Raw genomic sequence first — 23,475 nt, 5'->3', positions numbered from 1 at the left:
CCCCTGCAATACAGGAGGGTAATATACGAGGATCGAACCTGCAACTGTGGCATTATCAGCACCATGTACAGTCATACCTCATGTTACGTCCGCTTCATGTTACGTTCTTTCAGGTTACGTCCCGTGGTGACCTGGAAGTACCGGAAAGGGTTACTTCTGGGTTTCGTCGTTTGCGCATGTGCAGAAGCACAAAATGACATCACACGCATGCGCAGAAGCAGCGAGTCGCAACCCGCAGGTGCGTAGACCCGCCACTGCGGGTTGCACTCTTTTCATGTTGTGAACGGGCCTCCGGAACGGATCCCGTTCACAACCAGAGGTATCACTGTAAATATATATTTCTACACCACTATTCATGAAAAGGCTATCAGAACAGTCTGCAACAATTGTATGTGCAAAAAATACCATAAAAAACATATTTCAAAAAGTTAAAATCAGAAACCAGCTGACTATTGTGAAAGGGCGTGTTCTCAATTGCCTGTTCTCAGGGGCTGGACTGAGAAGGAATGGTGGTGACCACCCCCTCCCTTTTCTCCTGAACCTTTCCGAGAACAGGAGGACAGGATAGATTTAGAACCATGGTTTGCAGAAGGGCATAGTTCAGAGGCTGCAGAGGGCAGAAGCTGGGAAATATTGGAAGAGGAGCAGGAGGAAGAAGAAGAAGCACAAGGGTGCAGACTCAGTGTCTTTGGAAAGCATTCCTGACCCCACCCCCCTCTCCCAGGACCTGGCAGGCATTGCGGGTAGTAGAACAGAGAGCTCAGAAGCAGAAAGTTCAGATTAGCCGGTGCAGGGGTGACGTAGAATAGGGACAACGTAGGGAGGTGGGACTTTACTTGGAGCAACGCCATTATATAGAGACCGCATTCCTTTGTCTCTCACTGTGATTATTGAATGAACTAATTAGTAAGAACCCTTCTTTGTTTTTCTCTGCTTCTTTGCTGCCACCGTGGGAGGGAAGCCTGACATAAGTAGGGTGGCCATATTCCAAAGAGCAAAAACCCGGAAACATTCTGGGAAACACCTCACCATCCTGCATCTCTCCCTGCCACTGACCGCTTCCTCATCTGCCTGCTTGCCCCCTCCTTCCCTTCCCTCCCCTACCCTCTCTTGCCCTCGCTGTCTTTGGCTCAGGAGATGCTTCGTCTGCAGATGATGAGAGGCTGAACGGCCCCAGGAAGGCCATGTAAGGCCTGGCAGGTGCTGGAAACAATACAAGGCCAAGCACGGCCCTAGCACAGGCCCCACCCCACACCCAGTTTATTTATTTTTAAAACCCAAAACCCAGACACTTCATGTAAAATGCAGAAATCTGCTTGTATGGGCACGCTGGCCCCCAAAAAGAGGACATGTCCGGGAAATCCCGAACATATGGCAACCCTATGCATAAGCCTGGTGGAATAGAAAGGTTTTCTGCAGGCATTTAAAAGTTGAGGAGGAAGGTCCCTGCTGAATCTCTAGTGTCAGAGAGTTCCACAGGTCTGAGTCAATAACACCAAAGGCTTGGTTACTTCTTGTTGTTCAATGAGCTTCTAAGACTGTGACTAACCGAGAAGCCAGATCTGTTGGGGGCGTCAGTGCTGTGAGCCCCTCCATCTTATGCTCGATTGTATATATGTGATATGGGAGAGGCAGGCGGAATAAGCTCTTAAGGCATCAGGGACTGGGAGAGGAAATGCAACCTCCCAGGTGAGATCTGGGCGGGCCTGTCATTTTCCGTTGATTAAAAACTACCATTGGACAGAAAGATTTGTATCTGTGCACTGCTTTTGTTTTTCCCCTGTAGCTGAATTTCTTTTTATTTTTATGTCGTTGTTGTTGTAACAATCTTTTTTTTATTATGTATTTTATTATGTGTTGCATATATTTTTTCTTATTATAATTTTATGCATATAACTGTTTTGGTTCTTACCTTGTGTCAAGATTTGTGTACTGATATTATGTCTCGATATTGATGGATTGCAAATCCTTGTCGGCCACTTTGTCGCAATAAGCTGTGTCCACAGCGGCTTACATTAAACATTCAAAACATCAAAATCCAGAGCATTCGAAATACAAATATACAAAATACAGAAGGTGCCAGTAAATTCAAAAGTGACAAAAGTCAACCATTTGGCAAAATTGGTATACTTGCCTTCCATCTTTTGATGAGGGGCATGAGGGATCCTACCTTCGTCGCCAGTGAAATATACTTGTAGTCGAGAGTGGATTTCATGCTCTTTATTCAGCTCATAGTGGTGAGGAGTAATGGAAGTTCTTCCAGAATGTCTGCTTTATATACATTATTTACACAATGGGCCCCACGTGGCTGGCTAATTCCGGGATTCTCCTGTAGGCCAATCAGGTTGCGGATTCACTTCTACCTGGAGCTGGATTGGGTGGCTTCTGTGGACCAATCAGACTGCTGCATTCTGGGTCCTATTGTTCTAGGACCAATCAGACTGCTGCATTCTGGGTCCTATTGTTCTAGGACCAATCAGACTGCTGCATTCTGAATCCTATTGTTCTAGGACCAATCAGACTGCTGCATTCTGGGTCCTATTGTTCTAGGACCAATCAGACTGCTGCATTTTGAATCCTATTCAACTCAGTACATAACAGGGCAGTGTATAAATTACATAAACAAAGCTGCAAAGGATGCATGTATAAATAAAGCCACAGATCCTAATGGCACCACGGTCTCTGCTGGCCTTCATTCCACCGAAATAAAACTCTGAGTTTGTGCCTGGAACCCCTGGCGTCTCCCTAGCACTCCGGAGACTGGGGTGGCGTGCGAAAGCGCTGTCAGCGGGGGGCCCAGTGCGCTCAACATATGCTGGAGAAGTGGAGACTGTGGTCCTCGTTCTCCCACTCTGAAACGACACCCGCTGAGTCTGTATGTCTGAAGCGCAGACATTAAACAGCCCCTGCAACCAATCGATGGATTGCTAATTAGCGTCTGGAAATAGCTCCGCGCAGCAGGAGGCTCTCGCCAAACAGAAGGGTATGAAAAGACTCCGTTTAGGCATGAGGAATAGCAACCTGCCTTGGAAATGGTGCCAAGGAACTCACTGCAGTGGAGACAGAGGCTGGGCAGAGTGGCCCACCAATCGCTCATGGTGCCAGGCAAGGTGCTCAGTTACAGCAGAGCCATCCCTTATGTTTAAGGCACCTCCAAAATCCTGGTCACCTTCATTCAAAAGGGAAATTGTAGAGTTCAAAAAGGTCCAGAAAACGGCAGCTGAAATAATCAAGGAGATGGAGTAGTAGTAGTAGTAGCAGTAGTAGTAGTAGTAAGTAGTAGTAACAACAACAACAACAACAACAACAACAACAACAACAACAACAACAACAACAACAACAACAACAACAACAATCATAGTAGCCCGCCCATCTGACTAGGTTTCCCCAGCCATTCTGGAGAGCTTCCAGGATACACAAAAACTTAATAAAGCATTAAACATTAAAAACTTCCCTATACAGGACTGCCTTCATCCGTGACTACCCTATAAGGGAAAGTTGTACAGTCTGGGACTTTTTAACTTAATAAATCACATCCTAATTCTTTATTATGTGAATCCAGATTATTGTCTTGAAATATATTTAATTCAACTAATTCTGGCTTGTCTTCCAATTGTTGTTTTGTTACTTTATTAATTTCTTGGAATATTGAATTCTAGAAAGGTTGTTTTTTTGTATATTCCCACCACATGTGGAGATGCTTACCAGGTGTGGGGCAGCCCCTCTAGCAATGTGGTGAGGCATCAGGTTGGATCAGGGCCAGCTTCCAAGGGGTCAGGTACCACTGATACAGTGGTACCTCGGATTAAGTACTTAATTCGTTCCGGAGGTCCGTTCTTAACCTGAAACTGTTCTTAACCTGAGGTAACACTTTAATTAATGGGGCCTCCTGCTGCCGCCGCACAATTTCTGCTATCATCCTGAAGCAAAGTTCTTAACCCAAGGTACTATTTCTGGGTTAGCGGAGTCTGTAACCTGAAGCGTCTGTAACCTGAAGCGTCTGTAACCCGAGGTACCACTATATATGAGTTTTAGGGTTGATTCTCTATACACAGGTGAGTGAATTTTATGTCCAGCTAGAATTGCAGAAATAAAAAATAAAATTCAGCAGACCTCTGAAGCACCACCACTGTCAGAAATGGTATGCCTATGAATGTCAGTTGCCATGAATCTTCGGTGGAGAGAATGTTCTTGCGTTTGCATCCTCCTCAAGAGGCCTCTGGTTGGCTGCTGTGAGAGCAGGAGGTGGGCTTAGAACCTTTTAAAGCCTATTCAGACTCCTAGAAGTTGCATTCCTCTCTGCAGGAATCCTTCCACCAGGCCAGGCACCATCTCTGCTGTCTGTCTGGACCTCATTACAAGCTGTCTCACGAAGCAAAGGCAGGAACAAGGTGCCTATGCTTAGATTGTAATACCTTAAGGATAGGAGTAGACAAGACAGCCAATTTCCGTTCCCCTCAGGTCCTAATCTGTCCAGCCTTAAATACACTTTGCCGTATTTCTGCATCAGTTTGCGATGTTTATTATTTAAAGGCCTCATAGAAACCAGTCAGCATTTTGCTGTACATTTTGTGTCCAGTCGCACATTTTTCTATGCAGATATGCACATTTTCCCACAAATTTTCCCTAACAGTGCATTTCTGCAAGTTATTTTCACTATTGCATGCATTTTTTATGCTGCCTTTGTTGGAAGTTTGGGGGCAGCTCAGCTTGCAGAAAGAGGTTTAAACAGACAGAGTAAGGGACCTCCAGATTCTCGGACTCATCTTTAACCTCTGCGCTGACCTCTCTGTATCCTTTGAAATTTGAACTATCAAAACACGAAAATGAATAACATAACAACAAGCAAAACAATGATACCCCTCTGACACACACTGTTTAAAAGGTCATAGCTTATTTAATTAGCCAGATGCCTAGGAGAAGAGGACTGTTTTCACATGGTGCGTTCCAATTCCTGGATCCAACAGGGACAGTCCAAAGTTCTTGGTAATGGCCCTCTAAGTATGGTCCATTAAGGAAGCAAAGGAAGTGGCTCTGTGCCAGAGGACAAATGGGTAGCCCCTCTCCCTCAACTTCCGGGTAGTTAGAAACACAAAAGCCAGATTGGTATGAGTGGAAGCTGGAAGCAAAGCAGCAGGCTGGGAAGGCAGAGAGTCAGAGCCATGCCTGATTTCTGCTGGAATCCAAGACTGTGGCTATGGGAGAAGCAAGACCCTCTTGGGGTGTTAATGCTGTGAGCCCCTCCATCGTAGGCTCAGGTTGCATATATGTGTAAATAAACATCACAAAGACACCACAGTCTCCACTGTGCCTTATTCCGAGGAAACCAGACCCTGGGTAAGTACCCAGAGCACCTGGAATCTCACACTGCTCAGATATTGGAGGAGCATGCAACAACACACATTCCACATTTGTAAGAAACAGTGTGGCACTTTGGAACTCCCTGCCTATTGACATCAGGCAAGTGCCTTCACTGTACAGTTTTTGGCACCTGCTAAGAGCATTTTTGTTTAGACAAGCCTACCCTGATGTTCAGAAAATTGATACAAGTTTAAATCTGTTTTATTGTGGCAGAAGCGGTTCTCATAAATTTTAAATTAAATTCCTAATTTACATTTCAAAATATTCATTTAAGCAACCTTACATCAATGACTTCCCTTCTTCCCTTCCCATGGTTAATTTTGCATACCATACATTCCTGCATATTTTACATAAACCCAAACCATTCAGTATTCCATTGTTACATCCATCAAAACTTATTTACACTGTTAAATTTATCTTAATGCGACCAGTGGTTTTAAATGTGCACAATTTTATTTTTTGAATGTTTTAAAGAGTTGTTTTTTGCCAATAATTTTATGGTATTGTTTTCTTTGAGGGTTTGTTTGGTTTTTAATAATCAAGAAGTGTATACATTTCATGAGATCGATAATAAAATAAATCCCGAAGGACGCTTGGTACACCTCTTGTTTTGGGGTGTGCAAATTGGGTCTAGGTTCTGAGTGGAAAACCAACCCAATACCTCTCTCAGCTCCCCTTTCTCTACATTAAACCGCACCCCCCCCCCCATTGATCCCAGCTAAGAGCCGCACTCCCTATTACTCAGACCAATTTGGCTGGATAAATCTCCTCTCCTCCAGCTCGTCAGGGCCCTGCTGAGCTGAAGAAATGTGCAAGTATTAGCGAGGCGGAAAGCTGACGGGACGCCGAGGCGACCAGGATCGCCTAAGGCGAAGCCGAGAGTGGAATCTGCTGACATGAGGCCTTTCTCTCCTTTTTTTTTAAGGTGTGTGTAAGCAGGGGGGTGCCAGGATTTGCTCGAGATGAGATGGGGCGGCTCATTTCTTGAAGCGCTGCTGGCTATTTTCCCCCCTCGGATTACACAGGCTCATTTCCGCGCTGCCTTTGATGTGCCGTTTGCTCTTCGCTCCGCTGAGCGCAGCTTGGAAGAACTGGGGAAGGACCTTGTCCTTTCCTCCCTCCTTCTCTCTCCGCGGCCACCAGCTCGTCCATCGCATCCGATTAACTGTCTTCCATCAGGGCCTGCCTTTGTCCCGGCTTCTCGAGGGGGGGAGGCCCTGCGTTTTAAACCAGCAAGGCTGTCGAAAACCGGCCCTGTAGACCGGGATGTCACACTGGCGCAGAGATTTACGCAAAGCACTTAATCAATGGCTCGCGATTGAATGGAGGGGGACTCCGCGGGGGGACGTCATCGGATGCGATTTGTGGGGAAAATAATAGCACGCTGGCTGCCCGGAGAATCTTTGCTCCTTTTCTCCATCCTGCCATTTCCTGCAGACCTGTCTTTCACGCCTGCCTTGTGCCTGGCAGGAGCAGCAGCGGCAGAGTCTCCTGCAGCAGTTGGCGAGGGGTTTGTGTGCGCGCAAGGGAGCGGGATAGAAAAGTCCAGCCTCCTCCTCGCCGCCCACAACTGCGTTCAGTCCAGCAATGCAGTGCAGTGTAGTGGTCAGAGTGTCAGACTAGGACGTGGGAGAGACCAGGGTTTGAATCTCCCACTCTGCAATGAAGGTTTCGCCGGATGTGGCCTTCGGTCAGTCACTGCCTCTCAACCTTAATAATAATAATAATAATAATAATAATAATAATAATAATAATAATAATAATAATAATAATAATAATACAGAGCAAATATGCTCTTGAATTATATACCCAGCACATGAAACATTAGGTAAAGGTAAAGGGACCCCTGACCATTAGGTCCAGTCGTGACCGACTTTGGGGTTGCGGAGCTCATCTCGCTTTATTGGCCGAGGGAGCCGGCGTACAGCTTCCGGGTCATGTGGCCAGCAGGACTAAGCCGCTTCTGGCAAACCAGAGCAGTGCACGGAAACGCCATTTACCTTCCCACCAGAGCAGTACCTATTTATCTACTTGCACTTTGATGTGCTTTCGAACTGCTAGGTTGGCGGGAGCTGGGACCGAGCAATGGGACCTCACCCCATAGCGGGGATTCAAACAGCCGATCTTCTGATTGGCAAGTCCTAGGCTCTGTGGTTTAACCCACAGCGCCACCCGCGTCCCTGTACATGAAACCTTACAAAAGGACAACACGAGTGGAGTCTCCGTGCCCTTACCACAGCAAAAAGACTGATACTGATGAATTGGAAAAATAAAATAAAATAAAAATGTGGCTCCCTTCTATGATTGGATTGAAGACTTATACAAACTCGCAACATATGAACAACTTGCATATAAACGCAGAATTGCCGTGGACAGATTCAGTGATATTTCAAATCCATGCTTACAAATACTGTAATAGGTTAAGATCTGGTGAAGTACAATAACAACCTTGTAAAGTATACAGTTTGGGGGTTTTCCCACTCCCTCCCCCCTTTATTTTCCCTTCTGCATGGGTGCTGTGTCTCTTTTTCCTTTTCTCTCTTTTATTTAGGTCTAATCATGTTTAGTGCACATATAATTAGGTACTTTTTGAACTTTCAATAAAGATGTTAAATAGTAATAATTATGGTGGTGGTGGTGATGTTGATCGTTGTTCATCGTAAAATCTCAGGGCGGTTCACAGAATAAAATACAATAATAATAATAATAATAATAATAATAATAATAAATTTTATTTATATCCCGCCCTCCCCAGCCGAAGCCGGGCTCAGGGCGGCTAACAACAATCAAAATAGTCCAACATTCTAAAACATTCATTATAAAATTAATTAAATACTTAAAACAAAACAGCAAAACAAAACCCTCCCCCAATTTCCCGTAGACTCGTTTAAAAGGCTGTTGATGAAGGCCTGGTTGAAGAGGAACGGTTTCACCTGGAGAGCATTTCACAGACAGTGAACTACTACAGAGAAGACCCCGTTCTCGTGTTGCCCCCTGTAGACACAACAAAGGGCCTCAGATTATGAATGCAGGGTCTGGGTTGGTTTATATGGGGAGAGTCTAACCTACCTCAAAGGGCTGTTGTGGGGATTAATGGGGGGGGGGAGAACCATGTATGCCTCATTGGGCTTCCCGTGGGTTTCCTGGTGTATTGCGGAATTTGAACCCTGGTTTCTCCAGGGTCCTAGTCGGACACTCTAACAGGGGTCAGCAAACCTTTTCAGCAGGGGGCCGGTCCACTGTCCCTCAGACCTTGTGGGGGCTGGACTATATTTTTTTTGGGGGGGGAGAACGAATTCCTATGCCCCACAAATAACCCAGAGATGCATTTTAAATAAAAGGACACATTCTACTCATGTAAAAACATGCTGATTCCTGGACTGTCCGCAGGCCGGATTTAGAAGGTGATTGGGCTGGATCCGGCCCCCGGGCCTTAGTTTGCCTACCCATGCTCTAACCACTACACCACCACTGCTGTTCCTCCCAAAGAGCTCATAGTGGCATACCTGGTTCTCTCATAAGGTCCTACATTGAGCTCCATAGCTGGATCAGGCCACTGACCCATCTAATCCATCATCTCGTTCTCACAGTGGCCAACCAGATGCTGCTTTGGACAAGCAGGACCTAAGCCTAAGTTTCTCTCCCCACCTGGTTCCAAATTATTTATTGAATTTATATCCTGCCTTTTCCTCCAAGGAGCTCACAGTAGTGTGCATGGTTCTCTGCCTCCACAACACTCCTGTGAGGTAGGAGAGGCTGAGAGGCAGTGACTGACCAAAGGCCACAGCCAGGGAAAGCTTCGTGGCAGAATGAGGGGTTTGAACCGCGGTCTCTCTCTCTCAGGTGCTAGTCTGCCACTCTAACCCAGGCCTGGCCAAACTTGGCCCTCCAGCTGTTTCAGGACTACAGTTCCCAAAGCCAAGGAAGAGGCAACCTTTGCAAGGTGAAGCAGTGTATCCCAAACTTGGGACTACAATTCCCATCATAGAATCATAGAATCATAGAGTTGGAATAGACCACAAGGGCCATCGAGTCCAACCCCCTGCCAAGCAGGAAACACCATCAGAGCACTCCTGACATATGGTTGTCAAGCCTCTGCTTAAAGACCTCCAAAGAAGGAGACTCCACCACACTCCTTGGCAGCAAATTCCACTGTCGAACAGCTCTTACTGTCAGCTCTTACTATCATCCCTGACCACTGGTCCTGTTAGCTAGGGATGATGGGAGTTGTAGTCCCAAAACAGCTGGAGGGCCAAGTTTGGCCATGGCTGCTCTAACCACTACTCCGCACTGTCTCTCAATCCCAATTGGCCTTCGAGAAACCCCCTGAAAGCCCTGTTTCTCCACACACACACACACACACACACACACACACACGCAAAAAAAAACCCCTGGCTTTGTTTATTTTCAGCCTCTGCAGCAAGAGAAAACACTTCCAATCTCATTTAAAAAGGCGCCGAGGAAAATAATTAAAAAGTGCCCCATGCTCCGTCGCGGGCCTGCCTGCCTCTCTTGCGAAAGAGAAGCCTCCTGCCTCTTTAGCGTTTTACTATCTGCTCCCAGCAGGCAGAGAGAAATTTGCATTTTAATGCAGTCTCCGCAAGCAGCGCAAAGTACCTGCCGCCATCCACGAGGGCCGTCTGGGCGCTCTTCCCCGGCCCTCCCCATCTTAGGAGTCCACCAGGCTTGCTATTTTTTTCTTTTTTGGAGGTGATGCTTTCTCCTCCCCCGCCACGATCTTATAATACCGGAGCTCATAAAACATTCAAAGCCTCCATCTAATAAAGAGAGAAAACAATATTTGCTGGCCAAATAAATTTGTCTGTCTCACTTGCCCTGTTAGATGGAGATGGAGAGACGGAGATCTAACACGCTGCTCGAGGGGGCTTGGGGGGAAGAGACGCGAGGGGAGCACCTCCAAGTTAGCAAGCTTATTTTGTCTGCAATCCTCCGGAGAGGACGAGTCTAACATCCTGCAGCCTGCTCGGCCTTATCTGTCAGTTGTATCCAAATCAAATACTCAGAGATCCCTCTGTGGAGAGAGGCAGCCGTTACCTGCGGGTGGAGATGCGTGGAAATCTGCCTTCCTGCTGCTGCTTAGGGACGGCCGACATCCAAGGACTCTGCTGGATGGTCCCTTTGGTGTGCGCAAAAAACTGCAATAATAGGTCCTCTTCCCTAAGGACTAGTGAAGTCGCCAACATGGCGCCCGCGAGCACCAGTGTGCCCACCAGAATTGCCCGTGGCATCAGTGAGGCAGTGTAGGGCAGTGGTTAGAGTCTCTGCTTTTTCTCTGGGGGGTACTCACAGGTAAGCAATATTGGCACCTTCCGCCCCCCATGTTAAAAGTGTAACCATGGTGAGTAAAGGTAAAGGTAAAGGGACCCCTGACCATTAGGTCCAGTCATGGCCGACTCTGGGGTTGCGATGCTCATCTCGCTTTATTGGCCGAGGGAGCTGGCGTACAGCTTATGGGTCATGTGGCCAGCATGACTAAGCCGCTTCTGGCGAAGCAGAGCAGTGCATGGAAACACCGTTTACCTTCCTGCCGGAGTGGTACCTATTTATCTACTTGCACTTTGATGTGCTTTTGAACTGCTAGGTGGGCAGGAGCCGGGACCGAGCAATGGGAACTCACCCCGTCGCAGGGATACGAACCATCAACCTTCTGATCGGCAAGTCCTAGGCTCTATGGTTTAACCCACAACACCACCTGCGTCCCAGTGTGCCAGCACCTTATTTACTAAAAATAAAAGCGCTGGTTAGAATGTTGGACCAGGACCTAGGAGAAACCAGAGTTCAAATCCCCACTTGGCCATGAAACCATGGCAGTTTCAACCTGGGGCTCCCAGCACTCAAACTCATTTCCTTCGCTGCCACTGTCCTTTTCCCCACCTGCAGACGGAGCCCCTGCTGCCAGGGGGCCATCTAGGCTGCAGTACCATGCTTCCCTGGCACCCGGTCAGCTGGTCTCCCAGCAGCCAACCCCTAGGAAAGCCTACCTGCAGGGTTCTTTGTGACATCACAGCCTGAATCGCCTTTTTCGAGTGCTGTCTTGGATCTGGACCTCTGCCTAGTTTTAAGTACGGTACATATCTGCTTCTGTTCCCAATTCGCTCCTCTTGAGCTTCACCTCTGTCTTTTCAAGAGGCGATCTGCTTCTGGTCCCTGGGGACACGACAGCTGGCCTGGAGTGTGACCTTTGCTAAGGATTGGCTCTAAATGGAACCAGGTACTATTGGCAAGGGAGAGCAGGCAGCAGTGCAATACAAGGAGGCTGTTTTCATCTGTAATCCTGAATATGATGTGACATGTAGTTACAGATGATCTATTATTATTATTATTATTATTATTATTATTATTATTATTATTATTAGCAGCAGCAGCAGCAGCAGCAGCATATTTGTTTATATCCCGCCTTTTTTCTAGATGGGGACTCGAGGCGGCTGTCAAGAGCCAGAGTCAAGTGAAGGTCAGCAGCTATTATTATTATTAATAATAATAATAATAATAATAATAATAATAATACCCCGCCCACCTGGCTGGATTTCCCCAGCCACTCTGGGCAGCTCCCAACAGAATATTAATATTAATAATAAAAAGCGACAAACCATCAAACATTAAAAACTTCCCTAAACAGGGCTGCCTTTAGATGTCTTCTAAAAGTCAGATAGTTGTTTATTTCCTTGACATCTGGTGGGAAGGCGTTCCACAGGGTGGGCGCCACTACAGAGAAGGCCCTCTGCCTGGTGTCGGTGAAGTTAACTCTTTATTTAAACAAACCAAAACAGTAATAACAGCAACTCTTACCAGTCGGCCTTGCCCCAATGAGGCAGTTGCAGGGACTGAAAGTCATCACCTTCCCATGGCTGCCTAAGTCCCCTCCTCTCCAGGGTTTTCCCAAGCAGTCATAGGCCATGTCTGCGTACAACCAATCTCTGCTCTGCTCTTTTCCTTTCTCTGCAACTTCTAGGAGACCAGTGGGGAGGGGAGCTGGTCACAGCAGAAGGGGGAGACTCCCTGGATTCTTCTGCAACCTGCCTCATCCCTCTTCTGGCCTCCCTCCTCTCCTGCCTCGAGGTCTGAACTGCTCTCTGTCACAGTCTCTTCTTGCTCACTTAATCCTGTTGCCTCTTCACCTTCTGACACCTCTTCCTCCCATTCTGCTCCTTCTTCTCCCTCTGACTACTCATTGCCATCTCGCCACCAGTCCTCTGGCTCTGAGCCTTCTTCTGCGGGTTCCCCAGGGGATCCCCCCGCTGCTGCCTCACACCACTCCTCTGTATCCTGCCAGTCCATGGCAGAGTCTTTTTAAAATTAAAACACAAGTAAAATATGAAAACTTAAAAACATACAGTATGAAAGATTCAAAGGTAATTAAACTCAAATATAATTAAAGCAATAAATCAAAACAACAGACAAATCTGTCCATATACAAATGATAAAAACAGCACGGCACTATTAAAAGCCCTTTCCTTAAAAACCAGTCAGTTCTACCTGCTGGCTGAAGGATAAGGAGGGAGCCAGTCTGGTTCCTCAAGAGAGGGAGTTCCAGTGTCTGGAAGCAGCCACCAAGAAGGCTCCCTGATTTACAGTGTAGTTGTTAAGAGTGTAAGGATAAGACCTGGGTTCAAACCCCCACTCAGACATGAAGCTTGCAAGGTGACCTTGGGCCGGTCACTGCCCCTCAGCATGACCTACCTCACAGGGCTGTTGTGATGATGGAAACACCGTTTACCTTCCCTCCGGAGCGGTACCTATTTATCTACTTGCACTTTGATGTGCTTTTGAACTGCTAGGTTGGCAGGAGCTGGGACCGAGCAACAGGAGCTCACATCATCATGGGGATTCGAACCCCTGACTTTCTGATTGGCAAGTCCTACGCTCTGTGGTTTAACCCACAGTTCCACCCGTGTGTCCCCCTCCAAAATGACTCGGCTACTGGCAAGCATCCTTTTATAATAAGCATGCAAGTTTCAAAGCAGCAACTGGTGTTTTTCCAGAAGTGGGAGAACATGGTTTCTTTCTTCTGGGTTCTCCCTCCCTCTCTCTCTCTCTCTCTCTCTCTCTCTCTCTCTCTCTCTCTCTCTCAGTTTGCTGGGTCTCTTTGCTGCCTTCCCACACTGTTTTTAGAAGTCATTCAGTGCCTCGGATTTTCACCCCAGGAAAGCTCTTGTTGGGCGCCAAAGCGCCACCAACTTTCTAATCTTTTGATCCGCTGAACAGATTGACAACCCTTAAGCCCCTCTCGTTTGGAACTTGCTGTCCCAGCTGTTGCTGGAGACTGTCCCATCTCCTAGGCAGCGTCCCTGGGAGACTGGGGGAATCTCTCAGCAGCAGGCGGCTGCCAACCGGGGAACTTGCAGAGGCGCAAACAGCACATCACGATGGTGTCCTTTTCTGTTATTATGTTCGAAACAGGGCCGGCCCTGTCATTTGGCATGGCACATCGTGTTTTGCCGCTCGAGGCGAAACGGGAAGTCCCGTCCTACCCTGCTGCTGCCTCCGCGGCCCCCAACAAAACCCAGTGAAGCGGCGCCAACAAGGGCACCATTTTCAGGTGAGATCTCAACCCAAATTGGTGCTGTCAGCCCAGCTTCTCTGCCACAGGCAAAGGCAGCAGGACTTGTAAGGGTTGCCACATCAAGGACTTCCACCACCTGAAGAGGCAGCCTCACCCTGCCTAACAGCTCAGTTGGCCCTGCATTTGAATATTATAGAGTTGGAGGAGGTTGCCTTATATGAAAAGATTGCAGAGTCTGGGAGTTTTTTTAGAATCATAGAGTTGGAAGGGACCCCAAGCAACATCTAGCCCTACCCCTGCAATTTAGTTTAGAGAAAAGGCAAGGCAGAGGAGACATGATAGAAGCTTATAAAATCATGCATGGCATGTGTGAGGGTTTGATTAGCTGCTTGTGCGTGAAAACGTGCTCCCTCAGAGTTTGTGCGCCCCCACAAACCTCCGTGTGTGACGGAGCTCCTCAGACATGTCTGCTCTAGTCACTAGTAGAGTCCGACAGTGGCTGTCTGCGGAAGCGTTTCCAACAAAGAAGTTCCTTAACGGAAACGCGTCTCCTGGACTCACGGCGTGACAGTTTCCTGCGAGGTATGGGTCTCCCTATGGGAGACTCCGATACTTCCCCACTGTTTTCGCTGGAAGCCTCCCTGAGCCCTCCCTCCTGCTCGCATTCCCTCAGAGACCCACTCCTCCCCCTGCTGGTCCCTGCTTCAGCAGTTGAGTCTCTTTCATCCTGCCTGAGTCCCTCCACCACCTGATGCTCTGATGGCAGTTCCCTGACATCCACCTCCCCTCCAGGGCCCCCCTCACCCCCTCCCAATTCCTCCCCCCTGGGAGGTGAAGGGCTAAAACCCCGAAACGAATCTTCCTCATCTTCTGACGTCTCGAACAATTCTCTCCATCGATCGTCGTCCTGGCCAGCTGAATCCTCCTCCTCTTCAGAATCTGGGAACCCCTCCAACTCCTCTTCCTCGTCGGTGGTGGCAAAGTATTCCCTTCGGAACCTCGCTACAGGCTGAGGTTTACGTGGGAACCTCTGATGAAAAGTCTCTATTAAAACCTCGTCATTGACATCCTCTGCCCTAACCCAGGTGTTTTCCGACTCCGGTTCCCCTTCCCACATTACCAAATACTCTACTTGATCTCCCTTCCACCTGGAATCGAGGATCTCCGCTACATGGTAGCTGTGTTCCTTCTCCTCCATTGCTGGTCCCCTAGTGACCCTCCCCTCACTGTCTCCTCTATACGGTGACAGCAACGACCTGTGAAAAACTGGGTGCAGCTTCATGTGGTTCGGTAACCGGAGCCTGAAAGCCACTGGATTGACCTGCTGTATGACTTCAAACGGACCCAGCCTTTTGGGTCTTAATTTCTTACAACCTCCTTTGAATGGCAACCCTTGGGTTGACAGCCACACCTGGTCCCCCACCCTGATGCTTTCACCTTCCCTTCTGTTTTTGTCTGCTTGCCTCTTATATTCCTCCTTAGCCCTGTTTAAGTTGAGTTGGAGCTGGCGATGGATTGCTTCCATTTCTTCCACGAACTGTTCTGCAGCTGGAACGCTCCAGTTCTCCCCCTCCCCCCCTGGGAAGGCTCTGGGATGGCACCCGTGATTAGCCAAAAAGGGGCTCATCCCCGTGGACACGTTCTCTGCATTGTTGTAGGCAAATTCTGCCAACGCCAGCTTCTCCACCCAATCATTCTCTCTGTCATTAACATAACACCTCAAATATTGTTGGAGAACCCCATTTGCTCTTTCCGCCTGCCCGTTGGTTTCAGGATGACGGGCCGTCGAGAAATTAACCTCTACATGCAGTAAGCTCATGAGCTTCCTCCAGAACCTGGAAGTAAATTGTTTCCCTCGGTCTGAAACCACCCTCAAGGGGGCGCCATGCAACCTAAACACATTCTCTACAAACAATTTGGCGGTTTCTTCTGCTGTAACCGCATGTGAGCAGGCTATGAAGTGGGCCATTTTAGTTAACAGGTCTACTACAACCATGATGGCTGTTTTCCCTCTAGACCTTGGCAGATCAGTCATGAAATCTATGGCCACTGCTTCCCACGGTCTCTCAGGTGTGGGCAGTGGTTCTAATAAACCAGCCGGCGCCTGCCTCTCCCCCTTGGCTCTTTGGCATTGTTCACACCCTCTCACATACTCCCGCACATCTTCCCTGACCTTGGGCCACCAAAATTCCCTGGTAACCAGCCACATGGTTTTGTGTTGCCCAAAGTGCCCTGCTGTGGGGCTATCGTGCAGCTGCTTGAGTACTTTCTCCCTCAATTCCCCTTCAGGTATATATAACGCTCCCTTATAATACAATGCCCCATTTCTCTCCTCAAAACCACCGGGTTTGTCTTCCTCCCCTCTGAGATCCCTGAGTTTCCCCTGGGCGTATGCATCCTGCACCGTACCCTCTACCAATTCCCTTTGCCCCACCAAAGTCGCCCCACACACCCAGCGGTCCTCTGGAATGATATGGGTTTCTTCGGGTGCTCCCTCCCCCTCCAAATATTCAGGCTTGCGTGAGAGAGCGTCCGCCCTAACATTCTCTGGGCCTGGCACATAACAAATCTCAAAGTTAAATTTGGAGAACTCTTGGGCCCATCTCAACTGCCTTTGGTTGAGCACTCGCGCCGTTCTCCAGTACTCTAGATTTTTATGGTCCGTGCACACTTGCACTTTATGTTGTGCACCAACTAGCAGATGCCTCCATCTCCGGAACGCCTCATGAATAGCAAGCAGTTCTCGGTCGTACACCGTGTAGTTCCTCTCGGATTTGTTCAGCTTCCGCGAGAAGAAGGCACACGGACGCCACTCCGACTCCTCCTTCCCCGGCTGCAGAAGAAGCACCGCCCCTATGGCTCTGTCAGATGCGTCTGTTTCAACCCTTAGCTTCTTTCGTAAATCCACATGCAGAAGTTGTTCTTCAGAGGCGAAGGCCCTTTTCAGTTCCTCAAACGCTCGCCCCGCCTCCGCCGTCCATACAAACTTCTTCTTACTGCTGAGACAGTCAGTGATGGGCGCCGTCAGATGGGCGAAGTTGCGGATGAACTTACGATAAAAGTTTCCAAACCCTAGGAACCTCTGCACATCCTTCTTGGTTTTGGGTGTTTTCCATTCCAGCACTGCCTGTACCTTGCCGGGATCCATGGCCAATCCCTTGTCTGACAGGCGGTACCCCAGGAATTCCACCTCCTTGGTATGGAACCGACACTTCTCCAGTTTGACCCACAGCCTGTTGGCTTGCAGTCTGCTCAACACTTCTCTGACGTCTCTCACATGTTGCTCCTCATTCTCAGAATACACCAACACATCATCTAGAAAGGCAACGCAATTCTTGTAGAGCAAAGGGCCCAGCACGTGGTTCATAAAAGATTGAAAACACGCGGAGCCTGCTTGTAATCCAAATGGCATAACGAGGTATTCAAACGCCCCCAAAGGGGTAAACATGGTGGTTTTCCATTCATCCCCTTTCCTTATGCGTATCAGGTTGTACGCCCCCCTTAGATCCAGCTTTGTGAAAATCTTTCCCTTCCTCACCATGGTCAAAATATCATCAATTCTGGGCATAGGGAACGCCACCGGTTCAGTCACTGCATTCAGCCGCCTAAAATCACATACAAGTCTCGGCTTGTCCGCATTTTTTTTGTCCACAAAGAACACTGGGCTCCCCCCTGCTGCTTTGGACTCTCTGATGAAGCCTCTCTTCAGGTTCTTGTCAATGAACCCTCGCAACTCCTGCATTTCCCTGTCTGACATGGCATACAACTTGCCCACGGGAAGCTGTGCTCCAGGGAGTAAATTGATCTGACAATCAAAGGGTCTATGAGGTGGTAGTTGGTCAGCTTCCTTCTCGCTGAACACGTCGCTGAGATCTGCATACTGTGGTGGTACCTTCACCTTTCCCATTACTTCAGTCCCTGCTAGGGTGGCTTGGGCCCCTACTGAACCCTTCTCCCCTTTGCAGTGTTCTAGGCAATGTGCTGAACCAAAGGACACCACTCTTTGATGCCAGCCAACCAGCGGATCATGTAGAGCTAGCCAGCTCATTCCCAAAATAATGGGAGCGCCTCCCAGGGTGGCCACATTAAACGCTATCAGTTCTGTGTGCCTTGCCACCCTCATTATCATTGGGACAGTCTGCAAGCGGACTCCTCCTCCCAACAACTCCCTGCCATCAATCGTGGTCACCTGCAGGGGGTTGCTTAAAGGGATGGTCTGTATCTGGTGTTCAGCAACAAACTCCTTGCTCATAAAATTGCAGGAGCTGCCTGAGTCCAATAGCGCCTTTATTTTTAGGGGGTGCCCATTCTGCAGCTCTAGCGACACTTCAATCACTAGAGCAGGTCGAGGAGCTTCTGGCACGGGCACTTTCACTGCTCTTTGGCCTGGCTGCAGTGCCCCAATTGTGGCAACCAGGCGTTGGCTTTTACCTGCTCCGCTCCCCCTTCTTCTCCCCCCTCAACAGCTCCCACCATCCCTTGCCATTCCTTCCTCTGGGGGCAGACTCTGGCAAAGTGGCCTGGCTGTTGGCAGAGATAGCATTTCCGGGGGCCCTTTCCCTCCTTCTTAGCTCCCTCGCTGGTTTTTGAAAATGCGCGCGCGCGCGCTGTTCCGATTTCCATCGGCTCTGCCGGCGGGAAAGCTGGCTCAGGAATGTCTGGAATGCGGAACTCCTTCCAACGTTCCCCTCTCCCTTCCCGCCTCTCCAAAGCTCTTGCCTCCTGCCGCGCTCCTATGGTCAGCGCAGATTTGGTCAGCTGATCCATAGACTCCGCCCTGGGGCTCCGTGCCAGCTCGTCTTTCACCCCCGAAGAAAGACCTTCTTCAAATAGCATTTGAACGGGTGCCGCCGATAAATCCCAACTCAGTCTGTGAATCAGCATGGTAAACTCAGTCCAATATTCACGGACAGATCGACTCCCCTGCTTACAAGCCATTAGCTGTCTGCGCACCACCCCTTCCTCAATATCGCTGGAAAACATGATATCCATTGCACGAAAGAACTTCATTGTGTCCTTTAGTATGTCATTGTGCGTTGCCATTAGGGGTCGCACCCAGTCTCTAGCCCCTTTCTCAAGATGCCCAATTACAAAAGCAACTCGCGATTCCTCATCAGGGAACTCATCGAACTGCACATTAAGGGCATATTGCATCTCTGTCCTAAAAGCATGGTAGTCCTTGGGGTCCCCCCCAAATTTCTGCACCAATCCTGGTACCTTTCTGGGGAATTGAGTGGCTCTCCCCTTCTTGTCTGCATCCTGAGCCCTTCTCTCCTCCAGCCTCGCCGTCTGCAGGGCCAGTTGAACCTCCAACGCTCGGTATCTATCTTCCAAGCTTGGACCAGCTCCAGCCCCTGCTCCTCCGGTTCCGGTTGGTTCGCTCATGATGCCTTCTCTTGCACAGGCAGCGTACAAAGACTGTCGGACTGCTGTGAGGGTTTGATTAGCTGCTTGTGCGTGAAAACGTGCTCCCTCAGAGTTTGTGCGCCCCCACAAACCTCCGTGTGTGACGGAGCTCCTCAGACATGTCTGCTCTAGTCACTAGTAGAGTCCGACAGTGGCTGTCTGCGGAAGCGTTTCCAACAAAGAAGTTCCTTAACGGAAACGCGTCTCCTGGACTCACGGCGTGACAGTTTCCTGCGAGGTATGGGTCTCCCTATGGGAGACTCCGATACTTCCCCACTGTTTTCGCTGGAAGCCTCCCTGAGCCCTCCCTCCTGCTCGCATTCCCTCAGAGACCCACTCCTCCCCCTGCTGGTCCCTGCTTCAGCAGTTGAGTCTCTTTCATCCTGCCTGAGTCCCTCCACCACCTGATGCTCTGATGGCAGTTCCCTGACAGCATGGAGACAATGGGTAGAGAAAAATTCAAGCACTAGAACTCACAGACATCCCATCCCATACCTGCATTAAGTCAGGAGCATGTTGTAGGTTGGGGTTGCTATGTCTTCAAACCGAAAGGGACCACATTTTTAAAATAAATAAATAGATCTGGAACTGACTCCAATGCAAATGAATTCTGGGAGATCTGACCCTCAGCTGAAAATTGTTCAAAGCATAGAGAGGCTAAACACAGATTTTTGTTGTTGCTATGACAAACCAAATTTGCCCCTTTCTGTGCTTGTGAAGAGAGAAATATGCGACCGTGCAAAGAGGCCTTTTCCAGCTGAGAATCATAGAATTGCAGAGTTGACCCATAAGGGTCATCCAATCCCACCCCCTCCAATGCAAGAATCACAGCTAAAAAATAAATAAATCCCTAACTAATGGCTATCCAAATTCCCAACCTCTGTTTCTGTTTTTTTTTGTTTGTTTTTAAATGTATTTTTATTAAAGATTTCTTAGTGTACAAAAACACATGCGTTGTTTCTTTTTTCAAGTTGTGTTTTCTACAATTCAGTTTCATTTGTTGTGAGACATTAGTGTTACATACAATGTTAGGTTAGGAAGAGGGGGGGAGAGGGGGAATGGTGAGTGGGGTGGGGTGGTTATGTTTCTATTCTTCTAAATTATTATTATTATTATTATTATTATTATTATTATTATTATTATTTATACCCCGCCCTCCCCAGCCAAAACCGGGCTCAGAGTGGCTAACATCAATTATATAACACATCAAAATAAAATCAAGGTGTACTTAGTGTACGTGTGTTTTGTATCAGTGTTACTCATATGGGTTCTTTTACTATTCACCCGTTGTGTTTCCTTGGTGGTGTGAGAGGTTGGGGGTTGCCTAGGGTGCGGTTGGCTGTCTTTGGTTGGCTGTAGTGAGATTTGTTTTTGCACCTACACAGGCACATACTTCCACATGTGGTGGGAATGTCCCAAAATCCAACCTCTGTTTAAAAACTTCCAACAAGAGATTCTACCAGCTTCTGAAACAATCCCTTCCACTGCCAAACAGCTCTTGTAGTCAGAAAGTTCTTCTTAAAATAGAATCATAATCTCCTTGTCACTCAGCTCCATTGGTTTGAGTCCTACCCTCTGGAGCAGCAGGAAACCTCTATTTCCTTCCCTTGTGTAAGAGTCACATGTCAGTGGTGGGTGGGGCCAGAGTCAAGAGGGGTGGAGCAATGAATAATTCCCCCCCTTCCTTTAGTAGGACACATGTCAAGCCTCTCCCTCCACCATCCAGGTAGGGGGTGGGCTGGGGACTGAAGGAGAGTGAGGGGGCATGGCCTGGGAAGGGGCGTGGCCTGGGGAGAACTTCATAGGCCACTGAGGTTTCACCTCACCCAGGTTATACATGTTTACTCAGAAGGAAGCTTCACTGTGTTCAGGGGGTCTTACCCCCAGGCAAGGGAGTTTAGGATTGCAGCCACATCCCTAAATCCTTTCATCAGACTGATCATCTGAATTGCAATATGGAAGGAATAATGGGCGTAGATGGGGGGGCGCAGCTGCCCCCTATCAGGTAAATAAATAAAAATACTTAACTAAAAGTAGAAATTGTAGGCAGATTATGGCGTATTTTTCTGAGCACTTGGGAGTCAAAAGGAAGTAATCCAAAACAACTGTTGTTGAGACACTTCATTCCAAATCTGCTAGACAGAGCCAGAGGATGATCTGCTAGACAGAGCCAGAGGGGGTGTCCTGCACCCTTAACATAAATCCTGGCTACCTGCCCTCCCCAACATAAATCCTGGGTACACCCATGTGAGGAATTTAACAGAGTGTCTGTTTGTGGTTTGCTTTCAGCTCTCCAAAAAAAGAATTGACAGTTCCAGAGACAATATTGTCCCAAGGTTTGCCCTCCTCACATTCAGGAGCAGCCATCTGCTCTGTGGAAAGGGTGCTTGGTGATGCTGCCGATATTGTCAGCATGGGACATAGAATCATAGAATTGTTGGAAGTGGAGTTGGAAGGCACCCCAAGGGTCATCTAGTCCAGCCCCTGCAATGCAGGAATCTCAGCTAAAGCATCCATGACAGACGGCCATCCAACTTCTGTTTAAAAACCTCCAAGGAAGGAGAGTCAACCTCCTCTCATGGGAGTCTGTTCCACTTCTGAACAGCTCTTGGTGTCAGAAAGCTTTTCTGAATGTTTAGTTGGAATCTCCTTTCTTGCAACTTGAAGCCATTGGTTCGAGTTCTACCCTTCAGAGCAGGAGAAAACAAGCATGCTCCATGTGACAGCCCTTAAGATATTTGAAGATGGCTATCATATCTCCTCCCAGTCTCCTCTTTTCCAGGCTAAACATATCAAACTCCTTCAACCATTCCTCATAAGGCTTCGTTTCCAGACCCTTGATCATCTTGGTCGCCCTCCTCTGCACACCTTCCAGCTTGTCAACATCCTTCTTAAATTGCGGTGCCCAGAATTGGACACAGTATTCCAAGTGTGGCCTGACTAAGGCAGAGTAGAGTGGTACTATTACTTCCCTTGATCTGGACACTATACTTTTGTCAGGCCAGCGGCTCTTTCAATTATCCGGCAGCGAAGGTGGCATGTTTTCGCAGCAGGCATGGAATCTGAAGCCATTCTGGTGTCGATCGGAGCCAGATTGTCCCCCCCCCCAGCCCCCGTGCCTTGGGAAGACGAATGTAATTACAGCAATCGTGCACCGGGAGGGAAACCGGGGGAGACTTTTAAGTGATGCGCACGGCCGTCTCGAAACATGAGGCCTATTTCAAAACCGAGTTCTAAAATAAAGATATATTCCACACATTAGAAATCAGGCACCCGGGGGAAATCTCCAGGCGGTGCTGTGGAAACGCCAGTCGTTTCCAGAAGTTACAGGAAGCAGAAGCTGTGAGATTGGGGGAAACCTCACGGGATCTGGTCACTTTTCCGCATTAAACCCGTCCAAGAGAATTTTTTTTTGGGGGGGTGCATTCCTTTTGCAAGCAGCCAAGTCTCACGATGGCTTCCAGATTTGGGAACTGCCCAAATTCCAGGGTGCACCGCTTGGCTTGCACGCCTGTGGGAAATCCAATCTATTTATTTATCTATCCTTGCAAAAGAAGAGCCTGCTGGATCAGAATCAATGGCCCATCTAGTCCAGCATTCTGTTCTCACAGAGGAAAACCAGGTGCCCCATCTGGGAAACCTGCAAGCAGGACCAAAGGTTTCCAGCAATTGATACTCTAAAGCATCACTGCCTCCAACTATGAAGGCAGACAGGCACGCCGAGTTGCTCCCAACATTGTGGGGGCCTGATGCATGTGTGTGATGTCACATGTGCGCCACTGCCCAAAATCCAGCCAGGCTGACTTGGCCCACCACCTCCCCACTGCGAGCCGCCTTACCTTTGCTGCATCCCTGGTGGAGGAGGCACCAGTGCAAACATGCTTTCTGCTGATGCGTCCTTTTGAGGATTGCAGTGGATTTTTAGGAGGCCCAGGACCACCTTGGAAATATTGGGCGTGGCCCCACCATCCCCCTACAGATGGCACCAGTGGAAGCAAAGCATAACCATCGTGATTAGTAATCATTGATAGCTCTCTCCTCCATGAATTTGTCCAATCCTCTTTGAAAACCATCCAAGTTGGTGGCCATCTCTGGCTCCTGTGGAAGAGAGTTCCATAGTTTCACTACGTGCTGCATGAATGAGGGTGTTCTTTTATCTGCCCTGAATCTTCCAATGCTCGGCT

The 23,475-nt window shown here is 48.5% G+C and overlaps 2 long non-coding RNA genes across 2 annotated transcripts in view; both read right to left on the bottom strand.

Annotated features, from left to right (window-relative positions):
* LOC308574946 overlaps positions 1-23,227 on the bottom strand; it is a 29,848-nt gene extending 6,621 nt beyond the window's left edge. Inside the window, exon 1 of the long non-coding RNA XR_014002658.1 lies at positions 23,131-23,227. This is a non-coding gene — a long non-coding RNA (uncharacterized lncRNA). The remainder of the gene's footprint in view (positions 1-23,130) is intronic.
* Positions 9,741-11,619, bottom strand: LOC308574948. Its single transcript, XR_014002660.1, has 2 exons — positions 11,364-11,619; positions 9,741-10,139 (listed from the first exon to the last, which is right to left on the bottom strand). It is a non-coding gene; the product is annotated as an uncharacterized lncRNA (long non-coding RNA).
* Positions 23,228-23,475: the final 248 nt, after the last annotated feature.

This window comes from Podarcis bocagei, assembly GCF_964188305.1.
Source record: "Podarcis bocagei genome assembly, chromosome: 15".
Classification (NCBI taxonomy): Eukaryota; Metazoa; Chordata; class Lepidosauria; order Squamata; family Lacertidae; genus Podarcis; species Podarcis bocagei.
This window is presented reverse-complemented; position numbering and strand designations above follow the sequence as displayed.